This window comes from Gopherus evgoodei, chromosome 19 (assembly GCF_007399415.2).
Source record: "Gopherus evgoodei ecotype Sinaloan lineage chromosome 19, rGopEvg1_v1.p, whole genome shotgun sequence".
Classification (NCBI taxonomy): Eukaryota; Metazoa; Chordata; order Testudines; family Testudinidae; genus Gopherus; species Gopherus evgoodei.
In genome coordinates this window covers 2157094-2180994 of record NC_044340.1, presented here as the reverse complement: position 1 = coordinate 2180994, position 23901 = coordinate 2157094, and the positions used below count along the sequence as shown (strand labels likewise).

General features: G+C 46.8%; 1 protein-coding gene, 1 long non-coding RNA gene and 2 other non-coding genes across 4 annotated transcripts in view; 1 reads left to right on the top strand and 3 right to left on the bottom strand.

Annotated features, from left to right (window-relative positions):
* The window catches only part of LOC115637192 (zinc finger protein 436-like), a 346365-nt gene that overhangs the window by 178444 nt on the left and 144020 nt on the right, over positions 1-23901 (bottom strand). The gene's annotated exons all lie outside the window — the stretch shown is intronic.
* On the bottom strand, positions 3050-3121 carry TRNAA-AGC. The gene has a single exon. It is a non-coding gene; the product is annotated as a tRNA-Ala (tRNA).
* Positions 15024-23879, top strand: LOC115637196. The gene is made up of 3 exons (XR_003997203.1): positions 15024-15118; positions 15483-15485; positions 23868-23879. It is a non-coding gene; the product is annotated as an uncharacterized LOC115637196 (long non-coding RNA).
* TRNAV-AAC lies at positions 22435-22507 on the bottom strand. The gene has a single exon. It is a non-coding gene; the product is annotated as a tRNA-Val (tRNA).

Genomic DNA, 23901 nt, shown 5'->3' with positions numbered 1-23901 from the left:
CATTGGAGAGTGTCACTAGGAGTAGTGCATAATATGAAGTGTCCTATCACATTTGCTCAGAGAAGATTATGACATAATAGACTAGCTGAAATAGTCTCTTTTATTTGTATTTTTTTATTTTGAAATTGTTAAGAGCGGCAACTACTTAGCTTAGACTGAAGCATCTTATCCAATGTTTGAGATCTAAGTATCTCCTCTTTGTGTGTGACGAGACAATTTAACACACTCTGACAAACAGGAGATGCTTCTGTTATGCAACAAAATATATTTTCAAAGAACTTTCATCCCACTTGTTTTGATTTTGAGAAACAAACTGGTTTAGGCTGAATGGAATTTTCTGACAGAAACGGTTTCCATGAAATTTCTCCACCATCTGGATTCCTGGGCTCTGTCCCCACCTGTGGGGGTTGGGGCATTTGCTGTTTGTTAGAACAGGAGTCAGGACTGGTGGCTTCTCTTTCTGGCTCTGCCATCGCCTTGCTGTGTATGCCCTTGGGTAGGTTACTTCTCTTCTCTGTACTTCAGGCTCCTCCCCATCTGTCCAATGAGAATTGAGACAGTTCTCTAACTCTGGGCAGTCATTTTCGGCAGGGCCTGGCAGGGATGATTAAAAATTTATATATGAAAAAGAGTTTCATTTCTTAGGAACCGGTTCCCTATAAAAAGTTCTGATTTAAGGGATGTACCACGGTATGTATCTTTTGTACCAATAGCATTACTATACGTCTGTATTTTCCCAGGAGGAATTTTTAAATTTTTAAATTTTAAAAATTCCTCCCAGACAGTGATTTAAGAACCAAAAAGCCTGACATGTCCGGGAAAATATGGATGTATGTTAACCCTACCTAAAGTTCTTTTTTAAAAAGATGGGCCTGAGCTAGAAATGAGTTTCATATGTGTGGATACCCGCCACTCCTTGGTGGTGTGCTAGGGTGACCAGATGTCCCGATTTTATAGGGACAGTCCCGATTTTGGGGTATTTTTCTTATATAAGATCCTATTACACCGCCACACACACACACACATACCCTATCCTGATTTTTCACACTTGCTGTCTGGTCACCCTAGGGTGTGCACATGTGTGAGTCCCAGCTGCTCTCTACCCCTCTCATTGAAGCAGGTGTGCAGGTTTACCGCCCTGGGAACTGCAGGGCACCAGTGGACATGGGGCTGGCTGGAGGCAGGGCAGGGACTGACTGGATGTAGAATCTGGCTGCTGGTAGGGCAAGGGTGCAGGGCTGGCTGGAGATGGGTGTATGGGGCTAGCTGGTTGGCTTCAGGCAGGGCCGCAATGGCGTGCGGCAGGGGTTAGCAGGGCTGGACACAGAGGAGTGTGGGACTGGCTGGCTTCAGGCAGGGGGGTGCAGCAGGGGTTGGCTGGAGACCGGGCAGTGGGGACGGGGCTGGCTGCAGGCAGGGCAGGAGGTGCAGGGCTGGTGGTGTAGGGCTGGTACAGACAGGGATGTGTGGGGAACTGGCTGGCTTCATGCAGGGCAGCAGAGGGTACGACGGGTTGGCTGGAGACGGTAGGGGGTGCAGAGCTGGCTGCAGGGGGGCAGGGCTGGTGCAGTCGGGGTGCGTTGGCCTGGCTGCAGGCAGGAGGTGCAGGGCTGGCTGGAGACGGACTGGCTGCAGGCAGGGCAGGGGGTGCGGGGCTGGCTGGAGATGGGCTGGTTGTGGGCAGGAGGTGTGGGGCTGGCTGGAGGCAGGAGTTCGTGCGGGCAGGGTGTGCTGCAGGGCTGGCTGGAGATGGGCTGGAGCGGGCAGGGTAGAGGGGACGGGCAGGGCACAAGGTGCATGGTTGGTGTGGGCAGGGGGTGCAGCAGGGGCTGGCTGCGGGCAGAGGGTGAGAGTACAGGGGGTACAGCCCACCCTGTACGGTAAGTACCCCTCCTCCTCCTTCTCCTTCAGCACCGGGATAGCAGCAGTAGCTTGGGTCTCTGGGCTATTTAAAGAGCCCGGGGCTCCCCTGCTTCTACTGCCCCAGTCCTGCAGGAGCTGTGGGGAAGCAGTGGGGCTCCAGCGGCTATTTAGAGGGCCACGGCGGTAGAAGCAACGGGAGCCCTGGACTTTTTAAATAGCCCCCAGAGCCCCACAGCCCTATCCCAAGGTTCCAGCAGTGGGGCTCTGGTGGTAATTTAAAGAGCCTGGGGCTCCAGCCCCTTCCGGGGGCCCCAAGCTCTTTAAATGCCCCCTGGGGAAGCCAGGCGACCTCGGTACAGCGTACCGGCTCTTGCTAGTATGCCGTACTGGGGTTTGGGCACAGGGGCCTCTTAGGAGCGGGACCCGATTCAGGGGAATTCAGTGAATCGGCCTATTGCTGGCCCTGTGTGGGGGTGGGTGGGGCAGGACTTGGTCCCATTGTGGGCACCACCAAAAATTATACAAACCTGCCGCCCCGGTCCAGCCCAACCTTCTGCCGATGCACCTCAGCCCACACCCGTGCAGGGTTTGAAGTTTCCATTGCTTAAATTCCAGGAGACTGACAGATTTCAGCTCCACTTTGCCCAGAAGGAACCTTCACCCCACTCCCAACCAGATTCTTGTCCATGGGATCACTGTAGACGGGGCTGGGTCCCTCAGTGTCTTTTCTCTCTCTACGACAAGCCAGGGTGCAATAACTGGGGCATCTGAGCACCCAGGGCCTTCTGTGGGGCTGCCATTCCCCTTCCCCTTCCCCGTTCTTGTCTGTCATTGACTCCAGCCTTTTTTCTAACCATCATCAGCACCATCCCACGCAAGCTGCACTTGCCTCAAAAAGATAGTGTCCCCTGCTGGGTGTAAATCACTGACCTCCGACTGCCCCTCTGTTTCTTTGCCTCTCAGTCTGTGCAAATGGGACCTTTTCCTCCAGTGCTGGAGGATTCACTCTTCTCATCTACTATTGTCCCAAGCAGCACAGCAGGTGGGAAACTTAAATGTACCAAGGTGACTGTGGAGCAGACCCTCCATGCAATTGGCACTTCCCCCGACTGAGCAGGATTGAAACTTGCGCAGGGAGATTGCTGGGCCACATCCCTTCAGGGCATGAGCAAAGCAGCAGGGAACCTGGAGATGCTGGGAATTGAACCCAGGATCTCATACATGCTAAGTATGTGCTCTACCACTGAGCTACATCCCCAGATGGGCTATGTGTGCTATGGGTTGCACCATGGGTAGACAACCTATGGCACATGTGCTGAAGGCGGCACATGAGCTGATTTTCAGTGGCACTCACACTGCCCAGTCCTGGCCAGCAGTCTTGGGGGCTCTGCATTTTAATTTAATTTTCAATGAAGCTTCTTAAACGTTTTTAAAAACCTTATTTACTTTACATACAGCAATAGTTTAGTTATATATTATAGACTTATAGAAAGAGACCTTCTAAAAATATTAAAATGTATTACTGACACGCGAAACCTTAAATCAGAGTTGTCGGAGAAAAACTCAGTTCTCGCTTTTTGTTTGGGTGCAGCAAAATCAAATACTTTTTTATTTCTCCAGCAACTGCAATAGAGGGAGGGAGTGCCCTAAGACACAGGCTCGCCCCAGTCCTGGACAGGTCTCTCAACAGGTAAACAATTACGGCAAGCATTTATACCTTTGTTACAGACAATAACAAGTAATAATACAGACAATAATAAGCAACAGCTGCATTTTGTTTATACATAGGCCATCCTGCTATCTTATTTTTCTCACTTGTGAAAGGCACCAGTCTACATATTTGGTTATTAGTGCAAGGCTGTGACAACTTCTCACACAGTTCTTTTCCACTCACCTCACACTATCCTCACTTCTACAAGTCTCACGTCATTAGGTTTACAGCTGGCCTAACTCTTGCTAACAAACTGACATGCATTAAGATCCCCTACAAATCCTTGTCAATTCTTTCCCTTCTTCCACACTCCCCCCCTTTGTACTTCTAGTACAACAGATATTTTCAAATCTCTGTTTGCATTAAGCCATGGATTTCTGATTCTACATCACATGTTTCAACCTTAGGGGGTTTTCACTGGATGAAATGACAATGCATGATTAGCATGGACATGAAAGGTATTACCATTATTACATCTTTTACAACAACAATTACATAATCCTAAACTAACTAACAGCAATGCAAGCAATAATATCCCCATAGCAATAATATGATGAGGTTATTGTACAGTTTTAGTTATAAAGCACAATACGTCATACTTAGTACAGAAAATAGACACTCTATAAGCTGTATGAAAGGCATACTTTTCAACTTGATATATATTTTGAAGCATGTGAATTTGCCCTTGTATTTCAGAGATTTTTCGAACCTCTAGTAACAATGAAAGCAAATTTTGAAATCGGTAGATACTAAGCTGGTCTAAGTAAAGGGTTTCTGGAAACTTAGAGCTACTTGCAAAATTCTGTCTGCAGGCCAATAAACAATATGATTGCCTGCAGTGGTAATGAGATTAAAATGTATTTCTTGCAATGTGGTGGTTTTAACATACACACAGCTATTATTAGCTTGAAAAAGTAGGTGTCCTGTCAGGATAGTTCCTTGTCCTCTACCCTCCCAGCAAAAGTTGTCATGAACAGTGACAACTTCCCCTGGCTTCGGTTTATGGATACACTGAAGCTGTAGGGGTTCTAACAGCCAAATGTCCATTGACTCCCTATTCCTATCCAAAATATCAGGTGTTATTCTAGGGGCACTGACTAGAAATCAGTTAGGTATACCAAGTGGTCTAACTTCCCAGATGTCTCGGTGAATAATCCAGTCCCACATGCATCCTCCCCATCGACCCCTCAGGATTCGGTATGTGGGAGCCCACACCCCCCTAAACGGTCCAAATGCTTGGAAGGAGCAGTGTGAATGTCCACACTTCCACCCAGAAAGTCTCCAGTATGTCTCCATAGCCACAGATCGGATGGTACTCCTGATGTGTCTGTAAGGGCAGTGGGCCAAGTCTGGTGCTCAAGATCACTCCGAATGGCCATCAGCTGGTCATTCAGGAAATCCTGAATTTCTAAACATACTAGATCCCACTGCAATGCCTTCCCAGCCTCAGTGATATTCAATTTACTATCTCTGTCAGTAACTTCTGGATCATAGAACTAAGGGTGGAAACAACATGTAACTCACCAACTCCAGCCTGTATTTGGGTTAGATGAGCTCCAGAAATAAGGCTAATGGCCTTTTCTAGTTGGCCCAATTTCTCATCATGTTCTTGGCTTTTAAAAATATTCCAAGTGGTTGCTGCACTATTGGCCCCATCCCATAGGGTCAAGTCCCTCTTCTTCCAGAGGAAATAACCCAGGACCTCTGTTGCGCTAATCTAATGGCAGCCCCTTGTGAGCAATTTGGGTATGTAGAGGTGATCTGGGAACTGGATAAGTGCAATGTAAATTTGACAGTCCCTAGTGTTGTATTAATCACAGTTCATTGATATCCTAATACATTTCTCTTTGGTGTAGTACTATATCACATCTGTTGGTTGTATATCTTTAACTAATCTCAGGTACTTTCAAGAGCCATTGACATTAATAGCATAGGAGGGGGTGTATTGCAATAAGGTACGGGTTACATTATTAGTCTCTAGAATGGTTTAAATACAAGTAATATTTCCAGTGGCAGAACAAACTCTTTGGGTATTCGTTTGATTATTCACTAATTGGGTAACCAAATAACAATAAGGGCTTCTTGGATGTAACACAGTACAAATTCCAGGAATAGCCAGCATATCTACTTCACTATGGAACCCATCAATTTCAATTACAGATTCTTGGGGTTCATTCGTAGTGATATCGTAGATTTCTATTTCCACTGATCCATTTATTCTCCACTCAATTGTTCACTTATATGGGATATCCTGATTCAGCATCCTACATGGGAGAGCACCAGCACATCACCCTGTAATGGTTTTGATTCTTCTAGAAAAATCCAAAGGCACAGTAGGTTTGTCAGTGGACAAGGGAGAGGTTACTAGCACTTCACTTTGTCCTTTTTCCCTGCTGTCCAAAAGGCACAGTGGAGCTAGAAGGAGAAATAGGCTAATCATCAGTAGGACAATTCTCCTGAGGTGGAGGGGTCTTTTTTACAGTGAGAATCATGGGCCCAGACAGTCAGTCTTTGGCACTTCACAGTGGTGTTGGTAGTCAGCAGGACTTAATAAGGGCCTTTCCAGCATGGAGCCAAAGCAGTCTTTCGTTGGAGGACCTTTACATAGATCCAGTCTACTGGTTCCGAGTGGCAGGGCTGCTAGGGTCTTTGGGTAGCGCTTCTTTACCTGTGAGAAAAGAAACCTAACACATTTCATTAGTGCCTGGCAGTGTTTTGTAGATCTCATAGCTGCTTGGGCACATTCAAGCCCCCCCCCCCTTTTCTTGGTTGTCAGCTAAGTCTTAGCTGTGAGCAGTGTCCTTGAATGGGGCCAGTGTCTTATCTTTAGACTGAACATGCTAGCTATTTTTTTCCAGTTAATTCATTCTGTTCTTTTTCCTTCTTCCCTTCTTGGCTTCTTTTAACCTACAAAGGAAACTTCCACTCTTCACTCATACACCTTTTTCTCAACCATGAACACATAAACATTGCCTTTATACAGTACATTAGTCTTATTATTCAATATATGCCACATATACCCTTCCACTAAATTAACTTTATTACAGAGCTTTGGCACAACAAGCCAGGACAAGCACACCCACTTTGAGGAGTTCACTTAATACAACCTCTAGACCAATTGCTTCCCACCATCCCTAGCCCTCTGGCTAGAAATCTGAGGCAGCCAGAAGGATCCCATGTACAATATGGGGAGTGGGTTAACTTTTCATGTATTTGCTTCCAAAGACTGTTGGTATGCAAATTTTAACAACAATTTTCAGTTAAATGATTTGGTCAATGAAGTTTCTTTTTCTTACTTAAGGAAATGTATTAGACTTTAGTATATCACATCTTCCTGATTTATCCAAACACTTTGTATTCCAAAGTTAAACAAAACAAGCATCTGCATTCCAATCCAACCCCTCTGCCTGATTCCAAACCAGCCCATCCCAGGAAAACATTAAACACAACAATTCTGGCCACGAGACAAACACCCCAAGACAGAACATAGAACACAAAACATAATTCCTATTGTGCCAGTAAATGCATGATACATTGAATGCTGTTCAGCTGGCATCAGTTTTCTCTGATTATCTGAAAGCCAAAAAAAACCAGAGCTCTACCTCTTCTGAGCAATCAATCATCGCTTAAAATATACAAATATCCTTGTTGATTTCAGGCAAAACAGAGGAATTACCCCATATTTTCTTGTATTTGTTTCATAGGCAGCCCAGGTTTCAGTGGCTCCTACCTTATCGGTTAGATAATTTGCATTAATACAGATGCTTTCTGGCTTGCTTCTGGATCCAAAGCTATTCACAGCTTAAAGATTCTTACCTTAAAAGGGACATAATTAACTTTACCAGAATTTTGATGGCTTTTTACTAACTTCTGCTTTCAAACACTGGAAGGAAAGCACTTCTTATAGTGCCCCTTAGAGTCTAATAGGATTTCAATTACATAGCACTATATACATTCTTTAGCTAATTCGACTAAATTGTTTATAGCCAAATAATTGCAATCTAATAATTTCTTTGCCTGAATTTATTTACTGACATTTTAAAGACCCCAAGGACTTTACTCCTTAGCATTTTTACAAAGTTCAACTGCTGTTCCCTCCAGCAACTACAGAGCTAACTTCTCACTTCTTCCTTAAATCACTTGCTTGTCTCCCAACAGCCACTTTTATCGACTCAAATCACCATTTCAAGTACTGTCCTGGGTATTTGAAATCCCCATGCTTAGACTTACTTACTCCTTCCTTCCACTATGCCCTCAAAATTTTCCAACCTGTTTTCCAATCTCTGTCTGTTGCCTGCCCGCTTGGGCCCGATCCTGCTTTTCTCGCTGAACCATCTCTTCCATGGGCACCAACTTTGTTCCACTACCAGTTTAGCTAGGAGGGTGGGCTTCTCAACTACCGGCAAGTCCTGTCTCAAGGCTTGCAACTTGCCTTGGGCGTTGGTTTGAGTTGCTGCCTAGTTCATGTTCTATGCTCTTAATTGCTCAATTCTAGTTATCAAGTACACATCTCTTCCCTTTTCTACATCTTCTCTATTGCCCAGTCCTGCTACGACTGGGGGTAGATCCACCTGCCACCCTTCCTGGTCAACCAGGGTGGAGAAAGGAATGCTAAACCTCTCTCTAGTTCTCAGACTTACTGTGGCTGAGAGTGGGCACACCTTTAATCATGCAGTCCTCAGCATATAACACCAACAGCACCAAGCAAAGCAAACTTAAAATAACAAGGGTAAAACAAATAGATGGTGTAAATTCTGCAGGGCTCCCCCCTTCTCAATTGCTCACCAAATTGTGACGAATTTCTGTTACCAATCTATCTCTTGTGTCAGGTGATCAGTCTAACACTACAGGACGTTGGGGGAAGATAAAGAAAACACACCATATGACTGAATTTTAAAGCTTCATTAATAAAATAATAAAACAACAATGGAGAGTGTTGGGAACGCTTCCACATCACTCAAGAAAAACATTAATGCCCCAGGCCCTAAGCCATTTTCATATTCACACATGTACGTCCAGACTGGCCACATCTGTGTATAACGTTCAGAGAAGGGGGAAGAGGTGAACGGGAGATTATCCTGTATACAGCTTGTCCAGAATTTCCAACATGCTTCCGTTCTTGGGAGGGCTGTTCTTTTACACCCTGGAATCTCCTGTGGCATCTCTTTCAGAGATTCCAGTCCAGGTCGGCTGCCTCTGGCTTCTTCCATGTCACCAAGCCACACCAGCTCCGGGGTCACAAAGGCACACTGTTGGATCTCACTGGATAGTTAAGCTTTGCAAATGTAATCTCAGTTCTGTAACTTGTATTGCCTTTGGTTTGCCTCTGTCTATATTTTTTTTTCACAGCCAGCTGGGGCCGAAAGCAGATTTTCTTTGTACTTAGCATAGTTTGCGTTGATTTTTGACCTTGAACGCAGAGCATCTTTCTCTTTATCTCTGGGTCAAGCTGAATTTCAGATTAATCTGTTCCTTTCCTCAATAGACAAATTGCTCACACTATGTCAGAGGCTTTTTTGGTGATTCAAAGCTCCTCTTAGATGTATGATCTTATCTAGATTGAAGATACCTTCTAGAGGGCATTGTTTAGATGGATTTTCACGCTTGTAAAGATTCCAATTGTCTAAATATCTGCAGGTTTTAGGACCATAATGTACGTACATGTAACATGTTGGGATACCCTTAGGGGATGAGGTGAAAAATTTAGATTATCCCCCACCCATTTCCACTTACACACACAGGGAGGATGCCCTGTCTGCACTAGCGGCTCACAAACTAAGGATCTCTCCCTACAGGGTACTCACACAGGAGAGGCTAACAAGGATGGCCACGACCCTCCTACACCTCCCTTCAGCAAAGAGCGTCGGCTTGTCTCTGGGAGACGGCGCCGCTTACTCTGATTGCATCTGGCAAGATGATCAGATTGTCAGTAGCCCACAAGAAAAGGAGGGAAGATGGGTATACACGCTCCTAGACCCAGGTAGCTTCCTCACCGGACGATGCCAGGCCAAGTCAGCCCCCATGGGTCGGATCTCCTAAAGATCCACTAGTTACCGGGCTTGCGTTAGAGTAGTCCTGGTCACGAGCTTTCGCTTCACAGGGTACTCTGGGTGTCTTCTGGTAACAGTCACTCACACTGGTGTACACACATACACACCAAGGCCTTTATTCCAAATAACATGATGCATCTGTACCTTATATCCGGACCCAATACCATGAGGCGGTATGACAACTCCTCTTGAGGTGGTAAAAACCCCTCAGGACCGGTGCATACCTAATGCATTTACCTATGCATTACTTTGTTGGCCAACCCAGCAGTTTCCCAGTATTGCTATAAACTAACCTTATTGGGGCTTTCTCCAATACCACTTTGCATCTTATCTTGCTGCACAGTCAATAAGTTCAGATGGCGTGAGCCCAACAGAGACAGAAGGCCCCACGGACAGTCCGATGACACCCCTATAGAGATTTCAAAAGGTTTCATATCTCTCTGTGGCGCCATGGGGTTCGAAGGGAAACGATCCGTAGCAGCTGCCTGTGTCTCAGTAGGCGTTGCCATCCCGGATGAACCCCCAAACTGTCGGAGAAAAACTCAGTTCTCGCTTTTTGTTTGGGTGCGGCAAAATCAAATACTTTATTATTTCTCCAGCAATTGCAATAGAGGGAGGGAGTGCCCTAGGACACAGGGTCGCCCCAGTCCCGGACAGGTCTCTCAACAAGAAAACAATTACAGCAAGCATTTATACCTTTGTTATAGACAATAACAAGCAATAATACAGACAATAATAAGCAACAGCTGCATTTTGTTTATACATAGGCCATCCTGCTATCTTATTTTTCTCACTTCTGAAGGGCACCAGTCTACATATTTGGTTATTAGTGCAAGGCTGTGACAACTTCTCACACAGTTCTTTTCCACTTGCCTCACACTATCCTCACTTCTACAAGTCTCACATCATTAGGGTTACAGCTGGCCTAACTCTTGCTAACAAACTGACATGCATTAAGATCCCCTACAAATCCTTGTCAATTCTTTCCCTTCTTCCACACAGTAAATAAATGAAGACTCGGCACAGCACTTCTTAAAGGTTGCTGACCCCTGGGTTACGCTCAGAGCCCTCCTGTTTCCAGAGCATCCAGTGGCCTAAAAGCAGCATAGGGGACACATTTCCTCCTCTGAGGGCCAAACCTGCTGTCCTGAAGGTTGCTAATTCTTAGGGGACACTTTGCAGCAGGGCCAGATTTGATGTGTGGGGCAGAGAGACTGCATGCCCTGGACTCAGGGTGCAGAGATACACTCAGCCCTCTCCCCTGCATTGGATGGGGGGTGTTGCCACCCACTGCTGGAAGGTAATGGGCAGGGCACAGTGAGTCACTCAGCACCTGACCCTAGTGGCAGAAGTGCTGTGGGGAGCTCCAGGTGTTTCTAGGATCTGCTATTTCCACTTGCCTGTGAAGTCCAGCTTTCCCCAGCACATTCACTGCAATGCAATTGGCTCACTGTTTCCATGGCTGAACAGCAAAGAATCACTCCCAGTTTCCCTTCTATCTGCAGCAGGATTAGCCTGTGTCAGTGGTTAATGAGGTCGATCTTGTAGATTGTTATTCATTCCCAACTTTGACAATTCACACAGTCCCTTTCCCATGCAGATTCCCAGCACCTCAGTGATCCTGGTAGCAGGAATTGGGTCCTGAGATTTTCAGGGTTCTTTTTCTCCTCCACTTGGAGTGAACTCAGCTTTTTCCCCATCCCAGAAATTCGATGAAATAACAACAGCAGCATTAAGAAAGAGGGGAGAGAACATCTCATGGCCACAGCTGAATGTGCCCAAGGCCACCTGCTGGTCCATTGTTTCCATGGAATTTGGCCCCCAGCTTTGCACAAGGGACAGAGAAAGATCTTGCTGTTCCTGTGTCTGTGCAAAGAAAATTGTGCATCTGTAGGAAAGAGAGGCAGGAAATGGCCCCATGATGGGACAATATCCTCAGGATTAAGACCTCAGGACTCAGGCTGAGAACTGATTGAACTCCACTCATCTGGGATTTAACAAATTGTCTTCCATGGAGACACTGGGAACTTTTGACATTGATCCAGACTCTGGGGGTTTGGGCTGTTTTAACTCGTGGTAAAAACATGATCTTGATTCCAAGAAGGGAGAGAGGAGAAGCCTGAAGCTGACTTTGGTCCCAGGCTGGGGTCTCCTAAATGACGGGAAACATCCTTTGCTGCTACCCAAGGACAGCAGGCTACTGGCGACATACCAGGGCTGGGATGTGAGGAGAATGTAGCCTGGGCTTAATCATACAGGGCCCATCCTGCTTCTCAGAGCCCACAGGCGAGAATCTAGAGAAGGGTGAGTCATTTCTCAGCTGTATTCTCAGGAGAAGTTGGTAACCGTCCTTGACCAGAGACCAAGGAGAGCAATCACAGCAGTTCTGCGGAGAGCTCTGGCTGCCCGGGGATCCAGCTAGGAGAGGGAGTGCTGGGGGCTCTTCAGTTTTTGCAGTGGGGAGGAGGGCCAGACCAGTGGGGCTGTCTCAGGAGTCACAGCTGGCTTTGTTGGGGTGGTGGGAAAGTAGGGACTACAGAATGTGAGGCTGGCTAAAATGAAACTGCACAAAAGACCTCCCCCTTTGCTCCAGCTAAAGGCCCTACTTTGGCCTCTCCCCCTTTCATAAATATCTCCATATCTACCCTGGCTCTCAGAAACCCCCTTTCTCCCATGGGTATTTTCACAGTTTCTTCCTTTTTTCATGGGGAGAGAGAGAGAAAAAAATATTAATTTGAGCTACCGACACAGTTAACAGCATGAAATACCCAATTTTGTGTTCAATGAGTTGTGTTCATTTACATAACATGAAAAAATATTTTTTCGGCAATGCATGAAAACCTCACTGCATTGAACAACCCACTTGATACAGTTAATGTACTAAGGATATTTAAAGAAGTTATGAAAGATGTGCTTATAAATTAACATGTTGTCCCATTTACACACGCACAAGACACAGAAGAAACTGAAATATTTGAGCTACTAAAATTTCTGCTTTCTCACAGTATTTTATTCTCAAGGTTGTTTTAATTTGCTTATTTTTGTTGGAACTAAAAATGGAGAAAGAGCACATAAAGTCAGTGGAATTACCGCAATGAGGGATTAGTCTCATTATTTGTCACTAACAACAGCCTTTATTAGCAGAGAGTTAACTTTGATTGTGACTATCTCTTACCTTCCAGAACATTGAGTTCAGTAAAACTCAAACTCTGGAAAAACTGGGAATACAGAGTGAGGGTACATGCCCAAATAACCTTAACTCTGCCCATGGAGGGAGCACCACTCAGCCCCACTCTGTCCCAGCTCCTCCCCAACCCCACCCTCAGCCTGGAACTCTGGCTCCCATCTCGGCCTTGACCCCCTTACCCATTGCACCCCTCTCCCCAGCAAGCAACAGCCCCACTCCCAGCCTTGGTTCTTGACCGCGGCTTCCGAGGGTCCACAGCCGTGGATAAGAAGACACAGTGTGAAATGATTGGTGGCCACTGTTTTAGAGTGATGATCTCAATCACTTCCACAAAGTCCAATAAAAGCTATTCCTCACCCACCCACCCTTCCATCAAGACTGACTAGGTGTGTTCTGTAAAAGCAGCAAAGAATCCTGTGGCACCTTATAGACTAACAAAGTTAGTCTATAAGGTGCCACAAGATTCTTTGCTGCTTTTACTTTGTTAGTCTATAAGGTGCCACAGGATTCTTTGCTGCTTTTACAGATCCTGACTAACACAGCTACCCCTCTGATACTAGGTATGTTCTGCTGCCCTTCACTCATACAGGAAGGATAATAACATTACATTCCATTCCATCCGAAAGTGATTTGTAACCCACCACCAGCCAAAACTGGTCATTTTGGGAAAGCGTCCCCATCATGCTGCATACCTAGGCAAAGTAGGTGTATCTGTGCAAACACAGTCTGTTCCTGAAGTCTTTCCCCCAGCTCCTCACTAGATGTGAGGGGGGAGCTCATTCAGCCCCTGCTTCTGCTTAATAGCTAGAAACTCCTTATTGTCCCTATCTCTGCTGGCCTTAGATTTCCCCTCCTGTCTCTTTCTTGACAGCTCAGATGAGGTGACCGAGTGGTTAAGGTGATGGACAGCTAATCCATTGTGCTCTGCACACATGGGTTTGACCCCCATTCTCATTGGATGCATTTGGTCTTCACCCTTCCTTTGTAGAGAACCATCTCCCTCTTTGGTACAATGGCAGATCAAACAATATTGCTTCTTGCAAATAAAAACCTTGTCAGAAACTCAGACACTCCCTTGCTTTAAATGAGATGTCGAAATTCCAGATTTCTTTAAAAAAATTCTCTAGTGCTGTATTTTTTAGTTTTTATCTCAAAAGGTAACATCCTCATCATCTCCCCCAAATACCCTGGGACCTGCCCAAATTATTAAAATACCCTCAACCCGAGCAAGGCCAGAGCAGTGAACCAGAGCTAGTGTCTGGGCCAAGCTGTTCTGAAGGAGGCAACCCAAACATTTTCTCCCTGCTTCCCTTGGCAAGGTCTGACTGAGAAAACAAAATTCCCCAAACTGAAAATTTTCTGCTGAAAAATCAATGCTAGTCTGTTTGGGGACTTTGGTTTGAAAGTATTATTGTTGTTATTCTCTTCTGATTTCTGAATCAGTTCAGTTCAGCCTTTGTCCTCCAGATGTGTTTCCAGCTGCTGAGTTGTGGAGGAGAGAGGCCAAGTCATGATGTCTCTTCCCCTCTTTCATAGTTTCTTCCAACTTGCTAGAAAGCTCCTTTACTGCGATGTGAGTCAAGCAGTGTCCATTCTTGCTGTGCTGTCTCGGAGAAGATATCTGCATTGTACACGGTTCCTGCTATAGTCCTTGGGAGTGTGGATACCTTCAATGGGCCAGAAGCGAGTCTGGGTCCTCCCTTGTCACACCTGAAAGGCTGGTGGTGGGCATTTCCCAATCTCATAACATATCTCAGTAATGCACTCAGAGCAAAACTTCATAACTTCTCAACCAATTTGAGCATACACAATCCAACAAGATATTAATGTTCAACAGATCAAGAGTTTTGAAATGATACCTCACAAGGCAGACTTTGTACAAACCATGTCATCATTATATGAGAGTGGTGAATATGGGGCTTCCAGGTGCTGCTTTAAGCACAGCGCACCACACCTGGGCTTCCATTGCAATGGAGACGTTCCCTTAGAGTCCATCTCTCCTGGGATAAAGATGACAGCAGGGCTGGCCTGGGTCATCTGACTTGGGCTCCTGGATGTAAAGCTGAGGAGCTAAAAACTGTGGTGCAAATATTTGTGTTCATGCTGAAACCTGGGTTCAGAAACCCTCGCCCCTCATGGGGCCTCAAGCCCATATGTCTGCACTGTAATTTTATAGTGGTTGGGAGGGAGTTTAGCAAGTGGAAATGGTAAAACAACATTCAGGGGACTGGACCACTGACCTATCAACTCTTAACACCCAAACTTTCAGTAACTCTATTATCAGTGCCTGCGAGTGTAATTTAAACCGTCGGCCCAGCTAGCTCTGAATCTTGTTTTCTGGCAGTAGCCAATACCAGGTGCCCCAAAAGCCACCCCTGGGACTTGAACCCAGGATCTTCTGTTTACTAAACAAGTGCTTTAACCACTTAAGCCATAGTACCTACTGTTACTTAAAGCATTGTGTTTGCCCACCCCTGACGCTCTGCCAATCCCCACTGGGCCCTGACAAGTGTTGCTCGTGTTTGGATTCTGTAAAGCAGAGGAGCAGGTGAAGTTTTACTCCCAAGGTGTGTGTGTGATTCTTTGGACAGATCTACACTACAAAATTAGGTTGGTGTAAATACATTACTTAGGCTGGCAATGCAGTTCTATCAACCTAATCCCAGTCTAGATAGTGGCTCATCTGTCAGAACTTTCTGGAGCTATGAAAGGAGAGGGGCCCAGCCTCTATAGCAGGAATGAAAGGCAAGTAAGTTCACGGCAGGCATGGTGGGATACTGGTGGAGGCCAGTTATGGTGATATAATGACCAACAGCATTTACACTGACAATTTGTCACTTTAAGTTTGCTGCACAAAGCTCTAGGCCTCTTGTCAAGGTGGTTTTATTTTGTCACCAAAACAGGGCAATTTTATTGCCAGACGTGGTATTGCAGTGTGTGCACCAGTCAAAAGCTGCCGACCGAGGGAGCGTTGTGTGTTTTTCACACACCTGATCAATGTAATGATGCTGAAATAACTTTGTAGTGCAGACCTGGCCAAAGATTCCCACACACACACACAACTTGCAAGGAAAACCTCACCTGCTCCTCTGCTTTGCAGAATCCAAACACAAGCAAAGCTTTTCAGGCCCCAGTGGGGATGGCAGGGAGTCAGGTGTGGGCAGATATGGTGTTTTTCACTGCAGGTAGGCACCATGGCTTAGCTGGCTAAAGCACTTGTCTTGTTAAACAGGAAATCCTGGGTTCTACTCCCAGTGGTGCCTTCTTAATTAACTCTTGGGGCACCTGGTACTGGCTACTGTCAGAAAACAAAACACAGAGCTAAATGGTCTTTTGGTCCAGCCCAGTATGGCTGTTTAAATTATACTCACAGGCACTGATAACAAAATTACTGAAAGTTTGGGAGTTAAAAGCTGAGAGGTCAGTGGTCCAGCCTGTCACAGATGACCCACCTCCCTCTGGGACAGGGGCAGGTCTGGGCTCTCACACCAAATGCTCATTGTGACTGCCAGAATCTGTGAGCAGCTCATTTAGTTTGCACGGAGGGTTGAGTCCTTCTTTGTGCACCGCGTGTGAGAATGAAAATTCTAAACCACCCTTTGAAATAACAAATGCAGCAGGATGTGCTATTGTCCCTGCCCCAAAGCAGACAGGCCAATGGAGAAATGCCATTGAGTCCAGGGTAATACTCCACTGCCATTTTACCATTTTTGCTTGCTAAACTCCTTCCCAATCTTGAGGGCTCCCAGAGCCCAATACTGAGCTTGAGCTATGTCTACAGTGCAAATTTACCATCCCATGGCCCTAGCCTGGGAGCCTGAGCTGGCATGGGACAGCCGTGGGTGTTTCATTACAGTGTGGACATAGCCTAGCATTATGTCTACACTGCCATTAACGCCTCCAAGTCACTATTCTCAAACCCTGGGTCAGTTGATTCAGGCTTGTGGGGTTTGTGCTGCAGGGTTATAAAATTACAGTGTAGACACTTGGGCTTCAGCCCAGCCTCCGAGACCCCACGAGGGGTGAAGGTCTCCAAGCCTGGGCTCCAGCCTGAGCCCCAAGAGCCCAAATCAGATCATCCAGGCCAGCTGGGCCACAGGGATTTTATCACAGTATAGATGACCTGTCAGGGTATGTCTACATTGCAATGTAAGCCCAGGGTTAGTAGAAGTCATGTCAGCAGCCCCAACACATAAACATAAACCATGAGGGAAAGACCCACCCACAAATACGCTGGGCAGTGTCTTTTTCCCAACGGTTTGTAAGTCCAGCAACCAAAAGTCCTTTAACATGAGCCCCCACACTCCACTCACAGCTGTTGTCCTTAGTCAGTGCAAGCCCAGAGGTGCCTCTGTACAGTTCACCTACCATCCTGGGTGGAAAGGGGGGAAAATAAGAAGGCACCATACTCACTATGTTGTCTAGGGACTCACTCATCCCTCCACAGCCACGCTGTCCTAAAGTTGGTCTAACACCTAAATTTTAGTATTAAGACCCAGGCCCCAGCCCACTTGGCTTTGGAATCCCTGTCCAGCAAGCACTATTGTATTGAAGGTGAGTCCCTCAATCGAGGTCTGCCAAGCACAGTTGTGCTGCCTTTGATTCACACAACAAGGATAACAACCCTTTATTTCTCCTGTCCCTATAACATGGGGACTGGGAATCCAACACCAGCCAAAAGTGATCACTTTGGTAAGCAATTCAACATATTTCCAACATACTGTAAAATCCACATGCAGACTCATACACGAAAACTTGCAAGAAAATCTTCCTGAGGGGGTCTGAAACACCTGCTGCTGGAGGGAAAGAGGAAGCTGTGGGTTGGGAGTGAGGAGGAGGGGGGGCCTGTGGGTTGGGATTGAGGGGCACTGAGAATAGGAAGGAGCTGTGGATTGGGACAGAGGAGAAGGGCGAAGAGGAGTAGGCTTTGGTTGGAAGTGAGGAGCAGGGCATAGGAGGGACTGAGGGTTGGGATTGAGGAGCCCTGGGAAAAAAGGAGACATGGGTTTAGGCTGAAGAGCATTCTCATTTGGGGATCCAGCAGGAAAGGGGAAGGCAGCAGGTGATTCTAATTCCTTAGGGATATTTTATGTGTTTATGTGTGTTTGCAGGGAAGGAACATGCTATATGCCCAGAGGCCTTTATTCCTCTGGGCTGCAAGGACAGAGGGGCTGTCAGGAAGTTGTCCCTTCAAACCCACACACAAAAAGGCCCTTCTGAGGAAAGGGAAAATCCGAAGAGAAAAAGAAACATCAAAGAGGACTGCAGAAAGACAGTGTAAGACCTTTATGAGTAGTGTGTCACATAACCAGGGACTTGAACCCTCAGATTAAAAATCTGATGCTTTGCCAACTGAGCCAGCCAGGCTCACAAAAGAAAAAGGCAAGTTGGTGCAGAAGAGAAGCTAGTGAAGAAAAAAAGAGCAGGAAACAATAGGGGAAACCTGCTGCTCTCTCTGGCCTGGTCAACACTGAGAATTCATATTGAATTTAGCAGCATTAAATCGCATTAACCCTGCACCTGTCCACACAACAAAGCCCTTTATATCAATATAAAGGGCTCTTAGTACCAATATCTGTACTCCTCCCTGACAAGGGGAGTAGCGCTGAAATCGGTATTGCCATGTTGGATTAGGGTTAGTGTGGCTGCAATTCAATGGTATTGGCCTCCGGGCACTATCCCACAGTGCACCATTGTGACCACTCAAGACAGCAATCTGAACTTGGATGCACTGGCCAGGTAGACAGGAAAAGCCCCGCAAACTTTTGAATTTAGTTTCCTGTTTGCCCAGCGTGGAGTGCCGATCAGCACAGGTGGCCATGCAGTCCCAGAATCCAAAAAGAGCTCCAGCATGGACCGTATGGAAGATACTCAAGCTGATCTCTCTATGAAGAGATGAATCTGTTCTATCAGAACTCCATTTCAAAAGATGAAATGCCAAAACATTTGAAAAAATCTCCAAGGCTATGAAGGAGAGAGGCCACAAAAGGGACTCAACACAGTGCTGAAACTTAGGAAGCTGAGACAAGTGTACCAGAAAGCCAAAGAATGAAATGGATGCTCACAGAGGGAGGGACGACTGACGACTGTAGCTATCCCATAGTTCCCACACTCTCTGAAAACCATTTGAATTCTTGGCTGAGTTCCCAAAGCCTGAAGGGTCAAAAACATTGTTGCGGGTGGTTCAGGGTATATGTCGTTCCACCGCCCCCCCCCCCCATGAACGCAAACGGAAAAAAATTGTTTCTCACCTTTTTGCAATGTCAGTGTATGTCTGCTGGATGCTGCTGGCAGATGCAGTGCTGCAGCGCTACACAGCAGTATCCCCTTCCCTTCCCTTCCTTTGCGGACGGCAGACAGTACAGTAGGACTAGTATCCGTCATCGTTGTCCCATGAGTGCTCCTGGCTGGCCTGGGTGAGTTCGGCTGGGGGTGCCTGGGCAAAAATGGAAATGACTCCCCAGGTCATTCTCTTCTTTAAGCTTTGTCTAATGGAGATTCAGTCCTGCCTGGAATATCATAGCAGCTGGAGACTACCCTCCCCTCCTGCTTTGAGCTCTGCTTGCAGAGGCAAAAAAGTCAGTGTTGTTTCAAATTCCTGCATTCTTTATTACTTCGTCACACAAATGGGGGGATAACTGCCACGGTAGCCCAGTAGAGGTGGAGAAGGACGGAAGCAACGGGTGGGGTTGTTGCAGGGGCACCCCCTAGAATGGCATGCAGCTCATCATTTCTGCAGGATGTCTGGGGCTGTGACCCAAAGCAGCTGTGCTATCTGGTTCTTTAGTAGGCTTACCCGATAGTCTAGACAGGACTGACTCTCCCTTTAGACAAAACTCGAAGAAGGGAATGACCTGGGGAGTCATTCTCATTTTTGTCCATGCACTCCCGCTGACCTCATCGAGGCCAGCCAGGGGCACACATGACAGCAGCAGATGGTACAGTATAACTGGTAACTGTCATTGTCAACTTGCAAAGCAGCAGACGGGACAGTATGGCTGGTAACCATCTTTGCTAACTTGCAAAAGGCAAGGAGATGCTGCTGTGTAGCGCTGCAGTATCGCGTCTGTCAGCACCATCCAGTAGACATACAGTGATGGTGAAAATGGCTGAACGGGCTCCATGGTTGCCATGCTATGGCATTTGCCCAGGCAATCCAGGGAAAAGGGTGCAAAATTATTGCCTGCCGTTGCTTTCACAGAGGGAGGAGTGAGTGACGACATTTACCCAGAATCACCCACGACACTGTTTTTACCCCATCAGGCATTGGGATCTCAACCCACAATTCCAATGGATGAGGGAGGCTGCTGGAACTATGGAACAGCTATGAGATAGCTCCAGAAATTGACGCTAGCCTCGGTACATGGACACACACAGCCGAATTAATGTGCTTAGTGGGGCCACGTGCACTTGACTTTATACAATCTGTTTCCAAAAACTGGTTTCTGTAAAATCAGAATAATCCCGTAGTGTAGACATACCCTCTGATTAACAACTTTGGTGGCTAATTGAAAGGCTGATGGTTCAAACCCAAGTGAAGATGGAGGTGTTTAGTGATGAGAATCCAGTACATTTTAACAGGAAGAAAATCTCGTCAATGCTGCTCTAGCCTCATTGGGCAAGCATAAGTAACACTTTTACCAGAGGAATTGGTGGTATAGTGGTGAGCATAGCTACTTTCTAAACAGTTGACTTGTGTTTGATTCCCAGCCAATACAGCATTGTGACATTTTCTCTGCTGGGAATTGGTTTAATTTCTGTCACGTTGTATCAGTTTATCAATAGAATGAGAGAATCAATGTCCTGCAGGTCATTCAACACACAGTGGAGGAAGAAAGGGGCGGGACTATACAATGAGCTGTTGGAGTCATCCCTGTATTACAATGTTTGGTTTTTTTTTTTTTTTTAAAAACTTCCTTTACTTCCCTCTCCCTTTTAGACTCAGAGCCTTTAAGGTCAGAAGGGACCTATGTGATCATCTAGTCTGACCTGCTGCACCTTGCAGGCCAAAAGACCCCCCTCCCCTCCTGTAATAGACACAGGAGGGAAGGCAGCTCTGTGCACTGCCCATACCCCAACCAGCACATGGATGACCTCTGTTCCCCTCCCCCAATGGGTGTGCAGAGATGAGCCAGCAGCACTAAGGTGGGTCCCTGCCCACTCTGCCTCCATCCCACTCCCAGAAATGGCTGACATGTCTTGGCATCTCCTGGGGCAGAGGGAGTGTCTCCATTCATTGCCCCTGCTTCGAGTACCATCTCCTCAGCTCCCATTGGCCAGGAACTGCAGCCAGTGGGAGCTCTGGGGACGGTGCCTGCAGGCAGCGGAGCACAGAGACCCCCTGGCGCGGCCCACCTAGGAGCTGCTGACGCAGGGTTGTGTGTACCGATCACTTTGGGAACTGCACTGCCCGGGGTAAGCGCCACCCCTCCTGCACCCCAACCCCTTCCCCCAGCGCAGAGCCAACACCCTGCACCCAAATTTCCTCCCATAGCTTTGCTTGTCTTCCTTTCACCCAGAACCATCCTTCTTCTCCTGGGATGCAAGTAGCCATCCCTGGGAAGCCAAGAGCCAAGCACAGGATTCTACCTCCCAGTAGCCAACCGCATCTCCCCAGGCTTTGTAGAACGAATGGTGGCGCTCCACTAACCCCACTTAGCTGCACTGAGGCGCTTAGCTTCTGCCCTGCCTTCCTCAGCTCAACTTTCCTCTTTTGCCCCATTCCTGCCTCACTTCCTCCTTTGGCAAGTCATACAAAGGAGGCCAGCAGGAAGAGCCTGCCTCCATAGGCCAACCTTCAAGGGCAGAGGAAGCCAAGACACAAGGCTTCAAAAGGTGACTGGCCAAGATCCTCTAACTTTTCCATGCTGTTGCCAAGGCTTTTTCCTCAGCTCATTTCACCACGCTCTGCCATGCAGGGGTTGGGGTTATTGCAGGTGTTACCCAAAATTGGGCCAGCTGGTAAGCGTAGGGAGGACTAATGACCCACCAGAGTTTGGCAGAAAGCAGCACATTTATTATACTGACAGCTAAGCTCAAAATAAGCGGGGACGGGGTCACACTCGCACTTGCATACTCACACTCCCAGGACAGGCACAGCACTGGAAATGTCAGGATTCTGCAAGGTAAGTGTCCCACAGTGCAACTATGGACGGTACGATGAAAGTAAGTCTTCCTGAGGCACAATGAAATACAACACAGAGAACTACTGGCCAGGTGGTCAGGGCAAAAGGGCATTCACTGGCGGTACAAGCTTGTGAGTGCTCTCCTGAGCACATGGCCCCTTCCCCTTTTAAGGGCCTGCACCTAGAGATGACTTGGCTGCATCTGGTTGGTCACACTCCACCTTGGGCAGTGTCCATGCTCTGGGTGATCTCTGCCTAATTAGAGTCCCAGACACCTTGTCTAGCTGGAAGTTCTTCTGCTGTTCAACGAGAACATTCATCCCATGAGCAGTCCAGGAGGGAGCGAGGGGGGAAAAGCCACTTCACAGGCATTCAGAGAGGGAGAGGGGACAAAAGTGGGAGCAGGGGAAGTATAACAGACCTTTTGAGCATACAAATCACTGCTGCTCCTACAACAGCAGGAAGAGGCCAGTAGAAACTGGGAAAATTAAGCCAGCATATTTCTGCATGGTGTTGAACCAGGGACCTTTTGCGTGTTAGATAAACATGATAACCACTACACTACAGAAACTCTGTCACAAGGCTTTTTCCCTCCCTTCATAAGAATATAAGAATGGCCATACTGAGTCAGACCAAGGATCCATCTAACCCTGCTTCTTATCTGCCAACAGTGGCCAATGCCAGGTGCCCCAGAGGGACTGCACCCAACAGATAATGATCAAATGATCTCTCTCCTGCCATCCATCTCCACCCTCTGACAAACAGAGGCTAAGGACACCATTCCTTACCCATCCTGGCTAATAGCCATTCATGGACTTAACCTCCATTAATTTATCTACAAAAAGAAAGAAGAGTACTTGTGGCAACTTAGAGACTAACAAATTTATTTGAGCATAAGCTTTCGTGGGCTAAAACCCACTTCATCGGATGCATGCAGTGGAAAATACAGCAGGAAGATATATATACACAGAGAACATGAAAAATCAAGGTTGCCATACACTCTATAACGAGAGTGAGCAGTTAAGGTGAGCTATAATCAGCAGGAGAAAAAACCTTTTGCAGTGATAATCAGAATGGCTCATTTCCAACAGTTGACAGGAAGGTGTGAGTAACAGTAGGGGGAAAAATAAACATGGGGAAATAGTTTGACTTTGTGTAATGACCCATCCACTCCCAGTCTTTATTCAAGCCTAATTTAATGGTGTCCACTTTGCAAATGAATTCCAATTCAGTAGTCTCTCGTTGGAGTCTGGTTTTGAAGGTTATTTGTTGTAATATAGCGACTTTTAGGTCTATTATCGAGTAACTAGGGATACTGAAGTGTTCTCCCACTGTTCTCCAGGGGTCGGGGCCTGAGACTTTGAGGGTTCTTTTTACCCTCCACCTGGAGTGAACTCAGCTTTTCCCCCATCCCAGACAATCCATGAAATAACAACAGGAGCATAAAGAAAGAGGGGAGGGAACATCTCACTGCCAGGGCTGGATGTGCCCAGGGCCCCATCTCATCCATTGTTTCCATGGAATTTGGCCCCCTGCTTTGCACAAGGGACAGAGAAAGATCTTGCTGTTCCTGTGTCTGTGCAAGGAAAATTGTGCTTCTGTATGAAAGAGAGGATGGAAATGGCCCCATGATGGGACAATATCCTCAGGATTAAGACCTAAGGACTCAGGCTGAGAACTGATAGAACTCCACTCATCTGGGATATAACAAATTGTCTTCCATGGAGCAGGGCCAGATCCAGCATTTTTGCCACCCCAAGCGGAAAAAAAAAATAAAGAAGCTGCAACTCTACCTCTTTTGGCAGTGAGTCTTTCCCTCCAAGAGGGACTGAGAGGACCCAATAGCCACAGAAGCCTCCCCATTCCATTGGCCATCCCTAGTGCCTGGAGCCAGCCCTACCATGGAGACACTGGGAAGATGGGGGAATCAGGAAACAGCCACAGATTTATTTACATTGCAAGTGA